An 11,484-nucleotide genomic window follows, 5' to 3' on the forward strand; every position below is an offset into this window, starting at 1 on the left:
TGCTGGGCTGTCCCCATGGATACTCCCTTGCCTGATTGTAGTTCAAGCTAGTTTAATTGATGTCTAAGCCTTTGATAGGCTGGCCCATGAAGAACAGTCCAGTGTGCCACTTGAGCTTTGCCTTATTTCTGAGCTGACTTCAAGCTCTTGCACTGGCATTTAACACCCCTGCTGTGTTCATCTGAGCTTAAGCAGGGGTTCCAAGTGATGCAAGCATCTCCTAGCACTCTGGCAGTCATACCCCACAGGGCAGGGCCGAGGAGCAAGGAGGTATCCTTTGCAGACAACACTCCTCTGACCAGCACTGCACTAAAACATTTCTGCAGTCAGCAGGCTGTTTGGCCTTGCGCCTGCGTAGGTGTGTGGTGTATATGGGAGGCTTTGTGTGTGTTCTTTGTCAGAGGACTGGATTTGCTGCTTTAGTGCATTCTTGAATATGACACAGCACATGTCTTGAAATATTGAAGCTCCTGGGGAGTAGCAGCGTGTCAGTGCTCTGTGAGCCTACATGTGGCACAGACTTAACCATTCTGACTGAGATGGCCTGAGATGTATTTTTTTAATCAGCTTACAGGTTTGGTTAGTGAAGGTGATAGCGTTGATGTAATCTGCTTAGGCTTCTGTAAGGCAATTCACTTGGTACCATACAACATTGTGATTAAAAAACTAGAGTGATATAAAATTAACATGGCACACATCTAATGAATTAAAAACTTGCTAACGGATAGGTCCCAAAATGCGATTATGAACAGGGAATCATGGAATGGGTGTGTTTCTAATGGGGTCCACTGGGATTGGTTCTTGGTCTTATGCTATTTAACATTTTTATCAATGTCCTGAAAAAAAACCATAAAATCGTCATGGATAAAGTTTTCAGACAACACAAAAATTGGAAGAGTGGTAAATAATTAAGAGGACAGGTCACTTATACAGAGTGATCCATAACACAATCCAGTGGCTGGAAGTTTAAGATAGACAAATTCAGGCTGGAAATAAGACATAAATTTTCAACAGTGAGAGTATTTAACCACTGGAATGATTTGGTGGATCTGCTTTAGGGATTATTTTGGGGAAGTTTTCTGACCTTTCGTCCATTGAAGGCCAGACTAGATAATCACAATTGTCCCTTCTGGCCTGGGGATCTATGAATCTATGGATTGCTTCTTAACCTGGGCACAGGCAAACAATATGCATTTTAATATGGCTAACTCTAAATGTACACGTCTGGAACAAAGAATGTAGGCCAAAATGACAGGATGGGGGCTCTCCTGAGAAACAGTGACTCTGAAAAAGATTTGGGGGTCATGGTGGCTAATCAGCTGAACATGAGCTCCCAGTGTGATGCTATGGCCAAAACAGCTAATGCAATACTTGGATGCATAAACAGGAATCTCAGGTACGAGTTGTGAGAGGTTCTGGTGTCCACAGTTCAAGAAGGATGTTGATAAATTGGAGAGGGTTCCATGATGAGCTATTAGAATAATTAAAGGATTAGTAAACACGTTGTGTGATCACAATGGTCCCTTCTGGCCATATGAATCCTTCCAGAGAAGCCCGCCAACACTAGTACCTAGTGGTGGGGAAGGGACACTGTTGAACAATGTGAAACCCCGTGGGGTGAGCATGGCATGGAAAAGCCTTTCCCTACATCAGCGGGCTGGCCAGCACGTGAATTTCAGTTGTAGAAAGAGGACTCCCTCTTTTGTACTAGATCATTGATTATGCTGCTGTGAGGTGGCTCTGAACTGAAAACAACAATTGCTCTGTACTGTTGTTTTAGTGACTTCTGTTCTTCTTGCAGAATAATGGCCAGTAAGAAGAAGGAGCTAATACTGCAGGTCAGTAATAGAGGTCCATGCTACAAATACATTTCAGAACTGATGGTATGGCACCTTTTATACTTGCTGTCAGTACTGTGGGGTAGATTTGACCTGAGTTACTCCAGCTTCTGCTTGGAAAGCGATGGTGCAGGGTCCCAGCAGAGGCAAGTCTTCCTTGAGGGAGCACAGGGTGGGGAGGTTGCAGCAAATCAGAGCAGTCCTCAAAGTAAGTGTTTTTAAAGATGCAGCAGGGTCATTTACAATAAGGGGTTGTGGTAATTCAGCCTCTGCCATCAAGACCTCTATGGAAGTCTGAACACCATTCACAGCTGCTCTTCCAAGAAGGTACTTTCAAGTCCTATTCTGTTACATTTGATTTCCTCATGGTCGTCACCATATAAAAATAATTATGTAGGAAATCTGTCTAGAAAGTCTTCCTGTGCTGAGAGCCAAAGCAGTAGGAGAACTTGGAAAAAGAGCCACTCCTGTAAGAGGTGCAGAAAGGACTAGGTGGGGTTCATTCCAGTGATGACACTAAGCTAGAGTTTGGCTTCCCTAAGAAAACTGAGAAACTTCTACCACTTTTGCATGAAAACTATAATAGCCACCAAGTTCAAAATTCATACACATCATATGCAGGATTCCTGGGATTCCACAGAGCTCAGTTTATGGCCCTATGCTATTTAACATTATTATTAATGACCTGGAAGAAAATGTAAAATTATCACTGATAAAGTTTGCAGACACAAAAATTGGAGAATGTTAAATAGTGACAAGGACAGGTCAGTGATACAGAGTGATCTGTATCGCGTAGTAAACTGGGCACAAGCAATATGCATTTTAATATGGCTACATGTAAATGTATACCCCAAGGACGTAGCCCATACTTACAGGATGGGAGACACTGTGCTGGGAAGCAATGACTCTGAAAAAGATTTGGCGTTGATGGTGGATAATCAGCTGAATATGAGTTCCCAGTGTGACACTGTGGCCAAAAGAGCTAATGCAATTCTGGGATGCATAAATGGGAAACTCAAGTAGGAGTAGAGAAGTTATTTTATCTTTGTATTTGGCATTGGTGCGACTGTTGCTGGAATCCTGTGTCCAGTTCTAGTGTCCACTTTTCAAGAAAGATATTGATAAATTGAAATGGGTACAGAGAAGAGCCACAAGAATGATGAAAGGATTAGAAAACCTGCCTTATGGTAATAGACTCAAGGAGCTCAATCTGTTTAGTTTAACAAAAAGAAGGTTGAAGGGGTGACCTTATAGTTTATAAGCACTTACATGGGGAACAAATATTTAATAATGGGCTCTTCAATTCAGCAGAAAAAGGTCTAACATGATACAATGTCTGGAAGTTGAAGCTAGACAAATTCAAACTGGAAATAAGGCATCAATTTTTAATGGTGAGAATAATTAACCACTGGAACAATTTACCAAGGGTCATGGTAGATTCTGCATCACTGGCAATTTTTTGATCAAGACTGGATATTTTTCTGAATATATGCTCGAGGAATGATTGTGGGGAAGTTCTATGTCCTGTGTTGTATAGGAGGTTAGACTAGATAAGTGGTCCCCAACCTTTTTGTGGCCAGTAGCACATTCATGTTTTCAGAAGAGTGTGGCGGGCACCAACAATTACTCTCATGCAGGGCCGGCTTCAGGCACCAGTGGAACAAGCACGTGCCTGGGGCAGCACATGCTATGGGGCAGCATTCCGTCCATTCTGCAGAGTCGGAGTGTTTTTGTTGTTTTTGTTTTTGACGCCAGTTCTGGGCAGTGCAGAGAGAAGCCAGGAAGACAGAGAACACAGGCACCTGCACCCTACAGCCCCGGAGTACTCTGTCCCCAGCAGGTGCGAGGCTCCGGATTTTCTCCTCTACTGGGCATTAGGTGGGCCCCGCACCTTCCGGGGACAGAGAACACCAGCACCCGCAGCCCCGGAGTTCTCTGTCCCTGACAGGCGTGGGGCCGCAGCTTCTCTCCGGCTTAAGCCGCGGCCTCGCACCTGCCAGGGACTGAGAACATCGGCGCCCGCAGTCTGCAACCTTGGAGAAGCTGGAGAGAAGCCATGGCCTCATGCCTGCCGGGAACCGAGAACACCGGTGCCCGCAGTCTGCTGCCTTGGAGAAGCTGGAGAGAAGCCGCGGCCCTGCACCTGCCAGGGACTGAGAAAACTGGTGTCCGGAGCCTGCAGCCCCAGAGTTCTCTGTCCCTGGCAGGCGCGGGGCCACGGCTTCTCTCCCCTGCTGGGCACTAGGCGGGTGCACATAAATGCCTCGGCGGACTCCATGGTGCCCGCAGGCACCATGTTGGGGACCACTGGACTAGATGATCACAGTCATTCCTTCTGGACTTAGAATCTATGAATATCCCCTGTCTTTGAAGTTCAGACCCTGTTTTTCTCCTCAAGTCTTCTAGCCCTTCTCTTCAAAAATTGATAATTTCTACTTAACTTACAAGAAAACCACCCAAATAAAACAGATAAATTTAATCAGCAGTGATGTTTGGTTGGCTGGGAAGATGCCTGACAGTGGAAATAGCAGCCCCAGTCCAGGAACAAGCTGCTTTCAGGGGCTTGGTAAAATTGGGTTTGCTTGGTTGTCAGCAAGGTTTGAAACCGTGACCTTCAGCTGCACAGCTCTGACTTCTACCACTCATACTGAAGAAGTAATATGCTACTTAATAACAGTATATTAGGCTTTTATTCTTTTACTTGAATCAGGGTGAGATTCAAGAATTTTAATTCCATTCCAAGTTCTGCAGGGTAGTGTCCTTTGGAGGTCACAGTCCTTCTTCTATTCCACTCAAGCCTGACCATTTGTACCCCATCCCCTCCAGCTTTTCCCCGTCTTGTCTCTTCCGCCACAACCTCTCTCCCCCACATTTCTTCAAACCAGTCTCAATCTTCTTGCCTAGCTCGCCTCAGTTTACTCCTTTGGACTTCTCATACAAGTACCACTCTCTGTCCCCAGCCAGTCCCAGATTCTCCATCCTCCAGCTCATAATCCAGTCGATCTCCCCCATCTCTGTTCTCTCCCACTGGCTCTCAGTACTAGTCTTCCTCCTCCCAATCCCAGTTAGGGTGACCAGATGTCCTGATTGTATAGGGACAGTCCTGATTTTTGGGTCTTTTGCTTATATAGGCTCCTATTAGCCCCCACCCCATGTCCTGATTTTTCACACTTGCTGTCTGGTCACCAGGGCAGACTCCAGGCACCAGCTCAGCAAGCAGGTGTTGGGGTGGCCAAGGGGAAGGGGCGGCACGTCGGGCTCTTCAGTGGCAATTTGGCGGCAGGTCCCTCGGTCCCTCTTGGAGGGAAGGACCTGCTGCCGAATTGCCGCCGAAGAAGAAAGCGGCATGGTGGAGCTGCTGCCAATCATGATCGCAGCTTTTTTTTTTTTTTTTTCCACCGCTTGGTGTGGCAAAAACCCTGGAGCCGGCCCTACTGGTCACCCTAGTCCAAGTTCTATCCCACTCCAGGCTTCTTGTCCTAATCTACTCATTTTGCTACTGCCCCAGGTCTAGTCCTTGTCCCACCGGCATTCAAATCAGGCAGCGTCCTCTTCCACAGGCCAGCAGGAGGAGCGTTGAAAGCACTGGAGAGACTCTTCCTGCTTTCAGTTTCTGTGCCTGGTGCCACACGGGCCTGAGCAATTGCAAGGAAAGGCCTGTTCATCCCCAACAGCATTAGACTGGAGCATGCTCTCTACAGATGGAATCTTCAGAGCATTCAGTTGTCACACTAACAAGTCTTCAGTGAGCATGTGCAAACTGAGATGTTTCAAACTGGCCAAATTTGGGCTTTTTTATTTTTTTTAAATCGAGAACGCAAAAGACACATCCCTGACACTAGCTAAAGGCACATCCCTGCTAAATTTCAAGCCCTTGCTGCAAAGCATGGATGCTCTAGATCATCTCAACAAAGCAACTATACAAATTTTGTAACACGGGCAAAATATATTTTTTCATCTCCTTTGTGGAAACTTAAAAAAAGTAGAAAAGTATGAGGCAGACATCTCGCATGGAAAACTTCCCTCTCCACTTGTAATTTCTGAGGGGAGGAAAGGTCTGGTGTCATTTCTACTGAATTCCTACATGTAGCTTCAAAAAACCAAGGACATTCTCACAAACCAAGAATTTTCCCACCAAAGAAACAAACAAGCAACACCCAGTTAGGGTTGCCTAAAAGGAACATCCACCCAAACCCATAAAAGCCAAGAAGTGTCCAAGTAGAGTATCCTCCTTCAACATATCTTACCACCACACATTACATTCACCACTTTTACTGACAGACTCTGCCTTTCTATAAATAAGTCCCATACAGCATGTACAGTAACATAATACACATTACATTCCTCGCAATTACTCTATAATACAGATCCTTAATGCTGACTTAATACTTCTCCATGGGGAAATTTGCACTGGTGCTCTTTCCTAGCCCTGGATTTCTTGAATTGTGGTTCACATGGTCTGTAGAGAGCTGGGTGATCACATGGTGCTGGTTTGGACATATTTTCAGCTGCTACTGTGTTAAAGGACAATTGTAAGCATGTGACTTTCCACATAATTAACACTATCACTGCCACAGGGTGTTGTGTGACCAGGAATGGGAAGAGGGGGCTGGACAGGTCTGAATGGGAGGGTAGATTGTCCACTAGCTCTGTCTTAAAATCTGGAATGGTAGAACCATGCCCAATGACCTTCCCTCTTGCAGAGACAGTGGCTGGAGTCCTGCTCCCCTCTCAGAGAGATGGGGCCCAATTCCCTTAGGAGCAGTAGAAGTACCCTCTTCCCCTGTCAGAAAGGCAGTGTTGGCAAGAGTAAACCCACCCTGTTACATCTGCCAGCACCCACATGTATCTGCTTGAAGGGAGGAGATTAAACAGCTGTGCTCTTTCCCTCTTACCACACACACAGAGTCCTGCTGGGGGGTTCAGGTACCCCAGAACAGTGAGTCTTGGTATTAACATCCCATTGGGTATTGGGTATTGTAAGAGACTCTTCAATACTGAGTATTTTAGTCAGAACCTTTCTTCCAGCTGTTCCTGTGTCATGGTTTGCTGTGACTTGTTTAAATATAAAAGTGAAACTGTTTTGTAAAATAAACAGTTATTGCATATTGCTATTTATTACTCTTCATACTCACAATGTATATATTTTAATTTTAACTCAGGTTACTATCAATAACCAGGAGCTTTGGGAGGAAATGTTGGGTTTCAAAGGACTGATAGGTAAGGACTGAGCAAACATTTCAGATCACTTGCATTTAATTCCAAAATAAACATTCCCCTGCACTCAGGACCAGCAAAGTATTGAAATTAAGGTGTGCCACTTTCCGTGTAAGGCAGGGGGTGGGAAACAAATAGAATGATATAAAATTAACATAAAATGTCTTTAGATCATCCTGGTCCCCTTGAATGGTAGCTGCTGTAGATATGCAATTGCTTTGTCCTGCCTGAAATGACGTTACCACTTTGCTTGAGATTCTGCTCCACAATCTACTAGACATCTGAGGCTCCTTCATGTTACTTCATCTGAAATTTCTCTTGCTCGGGTTAGTCTAACAACTCCTATCTATACCCCTTTCAATCTGTCAGGGAGAATCTTGCCCCAGGAATTGACTCGAGTTAAAGAGATGACTCTAGGCAGAGGTTACACTCTCCTGCTGTTTGCAACAGCTTTCCCCAAACTGGCAGCAATAAAAACATTTCTGCAAAGATTCCTGTCATAACACTGTCATCAACTTAGCCTGCAATGACTGAGACTGTCAGTGCTTCAGCTTTGGACCAGTATCACTTGTAGCTGCCTAACCTCCTCAGAGTTAGCCTGAGTAGTGGCTAACCCAAAGGATGCATATGTAGGAGAGTTCATTCCTTATCTGTAACTTGAGAAAGTGGCACCAGTTAACTTAACTTAAGTAATTAAATAAAATAACATATTTTTTTTTAACCAATTTTAGTGAAATTGATGCAAAAGGGTGGATAGACACTCTTATTTTGGTTTAAGAGGCTTGCTCAGATTAATTAAAATCTGTTACTAATTGGCATAAGCTGATGGTCCTACCTTTTCAGGCCTGTGGGCTGGATACTAGTTTGGGGGCACCTCTGGGGCACATACAGAATAATATGCTTTACGGAATGGACTCCTCCATTTGGCATGACCTCACACATACATTGTGCGTGTGAGGTCATGCTGCATAGAGGATGCCATTTTGCTCTATAAAGTGGCATCCTCCATGCTGAGTGGCCTTGCACATAGGATGCTATTTTGTAGAGCAGGTCTGCTGTAGGACATAGACACATTTGGGGTCCAGATGGTATTGTTCTTCAGGTTGGATCCAGTCCATGGGTCACCACTTGGACCACCTCAGTGTGTGCATGTGTAATCCACACACCTCCTGGGTGTGGTGTTCTGTCCCATCAGGATGGGGAGAGAGAACACAAAAACAAAATAAAAAGAGCCTGCTCTACAGCCTTAGCTAACAGCCAGTTGGCTCTTAGCTCAAGCAGTAGAGGCTGATGCACTAAGCTGCAGAGGTCTCAGGTTCGATCCCGACCACCAGGTCTGTTGGCATTACACATACATACCCTTTTGCACTGGCTTAACTAAATTTAATTTAAAATCGTACCTTTCATTAAGCCAATGCAACTTTATTTTCTAGAGCAGGCCTTAGTTTTACCATCCTAGCTGATGTCATTCCAGCATGGGAATTGTACCGCTTTAGCTGGAATGCAGTGCTGTATCAGGACAGTAGAGTCTGAATGTCAAAGGAGAGAAAACTCTTAGCTTCCTCCACTGAGATTCAATGAGCAGGTATATATATTTGGGAGTGTAAGAGTGACCTATAGAGTCTGGCTCCAGGCCCATCTGCTGCCTCAGATTCCCCTCATCTGCAGCATGGATTGGTTGCAGAGATGATTTAGCTCCTGGGTCATGCCCCAAAAAGTCTGCCTCTTTCAGGGTTCCAAAGTCCAGGCAAACACAACACAGAAGAGTCTTCCACTCTAGTCATCAACTGGTCATATCCCCTCCTTCCTGAAGGTCTGTCTTCTCTTCCACCTCTGCCCTCCCACCGGGCTCTGCTCAGCCTTTCAATTTTCCCCTGGCTGGTAGGGGTCACTGCAGTACCTCATTAGATGGCAGTATAAACAGCCGCTCAGTCCTCCCCCTTACTAGCAGGAGTTGCTGCACCCTTTTACAGGGTGTCAGCACGGGGAACCCACACCCACTTTCTGCTATAGGTTCCCATCCTGGGAACCCTAAACAACTCGACTTTCTGCCCCTTTGTAGCCTCAGCCACCCCATTGCTCCTTCCTAACCCCTCTTCCTGTACTCCCAGCCCTTCTGTATATCATGCTGCTCTTCTATAGACCTCTGAATCCTACAGCTGTTCTCCCTGGAGTCCCTCTCTGACTGAACCACAAGTGCTCTCACTTTCCCACCAGGGCTGCTCTTAACCACATGTTCACCTTGTTATATGACTTTGCCCATTTCCTTGACCTGGGGGATAGCTATGCCTATAACAGATGCAGCTGAGCCCAAGCCGCCTTAAAGGGTCAGAACACCTTGTAACAATGAGTAATGTCCAGAGCAGGTGCTGCCCTCTATTATCAGAAGCGCTAATTACAGGGAAAGACACTGGTTTTCTCTTATTTAAATGGACACGTTATTTCTAGTGATGTTTTAACCTTCTTGGTCCCAGGATATTAGAGAGATAAGGTGGGTGAGGTAATTTCTTTTATTGAACCAGAAATTGGTCCAATACAAATTATTACCTCACCCACCTTGTCTCGCTGAATTATTTCTATTGATTTCAGCCAGACCTATTGTAAAAGATAAAAACAAGGTGGGAGAGTTAAGGTTGATTTCCTGAATTTCTGAGGGCTTGGTGTTTCAACTTTAATGTTGTCCAAGAGCTGTTTTTTCTTACAGAATCTGTATGTGTTGAGTCAACATGCATGTGTGTGTGTGTGTGTGTGAAGATTAATAATGTTCTGAAAGTGCTTCTGTCGTGCACAAGATTTTTCAGAGGCCAAACTGCACAGCATTAATAGAGCAAACAAACAGAGCTCTTTGGTATACACATCCCTTTTGCAAAACCTTTTTAAGAAACGGGAACAAACCAAATAATTAACGTTTGCCTGTCAGTTCAACTTTCATTAGTTTACCAACTCATGGCCGTAATCTGACTTGTCAGTATTTTTTTAGGTACCATGCTTGTTCTTCCCATGCCACTACTCTTCCTTACTTTCCAGTGTTTCTGTTTTTGTCTTATGAAGAGGCAATATTTGAGCCTACAACAAGCAGCCTTTTTCTAATAATTTATCTGGGTGTGGACCACCTAATCCACACGTCTAGACTGAAAGTGAATTGTGGGATTTTGCTTCCTGGCTATCTGCATTTGGAAATTTCCCCCTTTCACTGCACAAGAGACCCTGCATAATCTGAAATTAGTATAATCAAAATGGAGTGATGAACTGCACTGACCAAGTTATTTGTATGTGCTTGGCCTCAGTATTTCTGAACTGTCCCCATCCTGTCATTGCGTAACCCTACTGACACAGCTTCTCCTCTGTGCAGTTGTTGATGTGTATCAAGGCTGGTGCGGTCCATGCAGAACAGTCGTGAACCTTTTCAGAAAAATAAGGAATGAGCTTGGTGATGACCTCCTGCATTTTGCTGTGGTAAGATGTAATCCAGAATAGCATCTGCTTCAAATGTACCAAACCACCCACAGAATCAACAGACAAGGAAATGCTGAAGCCACTTGTCCTTGCAATAGGCAGCAAATGTGTTCACAAGACAGGAGTTCTTATGCATACGTGTAGTCTCGTTGACTTCCTGGGCCTAATTATGGGAGGATGGGGAAGCTTACACGGATACAAATTGCAGGGCTGTGTCCCAGTTTGAACAGTGACAGAGACTACATTTTAATACAAATTAAGAAACAGTACTCAATAATCTAACAGTTGCCCTGTCTTCCCTCTCACAGACATACAGCTATGCTGTAAGAATACCACATTTGCAAAGTGAAGCACTCATAAGTTGAGAAATGCTGAAGTTAAGGATGTCTGTGCAACCTTAACTCAACCTCTTGTGGGTATGCATTCCAATCATCTCTCTAATTACATTCCAAATATAAAATCTTCCTTTTAGAAGTTAGTTAAGGTTGCTAAATGGCAACAAGGTACGTGACTATCACATCACTTATATACTGAAGCACTTAAGAGCAAGGACATGAATAGGTCAGAACCTCAAACCTTACACTGTGCACAAACCCTTTTTCTTATCATGCATAAAGAAATGGATAATTCATCTCAACACATCTTTAATTCTGACTAATAGGCTTTTGGTTTTATGTATTTTATCATATTTGGAAGTGTAAGTAATGCTAATCAGCAGGGTCTCATTCATTCCTAATCAATCACACTTGGTATTGTTCTTTGATGACAAGTTTGACTCACCAAGATAACTATGGCAATATAATATACCAATACTTAGACTTCTGTAAACATTTGACTTATTCTGATTATACAGAATCAATATGGTGCATATTAAATAGCTCAGCTGTCTGAATAGCTCTCAAAATATGATAGCTATTAGGGAATCAGTAATGAGTGCGGGTGTTTCCAGTGGGGTCACACAGGGAGTGTGATC

At 44.3% G+C, this 11,484-nt stretch overlaps 1 long non-coding RNA gene across 2 annotated transcripts in view; it reads left to right on the forward strand.

Moving 5' to 3' along the window:
- LOC115658054 overlaps positions 1–10,483 on the forward strand; it is a 28,819-nt gene extending 18,336 nt beyond the window's left edge. For both annotated transcript variants that reach the window (XR_004002136.1, XR_004002137.1), the window contains exons 2-3: positions 1,802–1,838; positions 10,408–10,483. This is a non-coding gene — a long non-coding RNA (uncharacterized LOC115658054). The remainder of the gene's footprint in view (positions 1–1,801; positions 1,839–10,407) is intronic.
- The last annotated feature ends 1,001 nt before the right edge of the window (positions 10,484–11,484 follow it).

The sequence above is a fragment of the Gopherus evgoodei genome, chromosome 9 (assembly GCF_007399415.2).
Source record: "Gopherus evgoodei ecotype Sinaloan lineage chromosome 9, rGopEvg1_v1.p, whole genome shotgun sequence".
Taxonomy (NCBI): domain Eukaryota; kingdom Metazoa; phylum Chordata; order Testudines; family Testudinidae; genus Gopherus; species Gopherus evgoodei.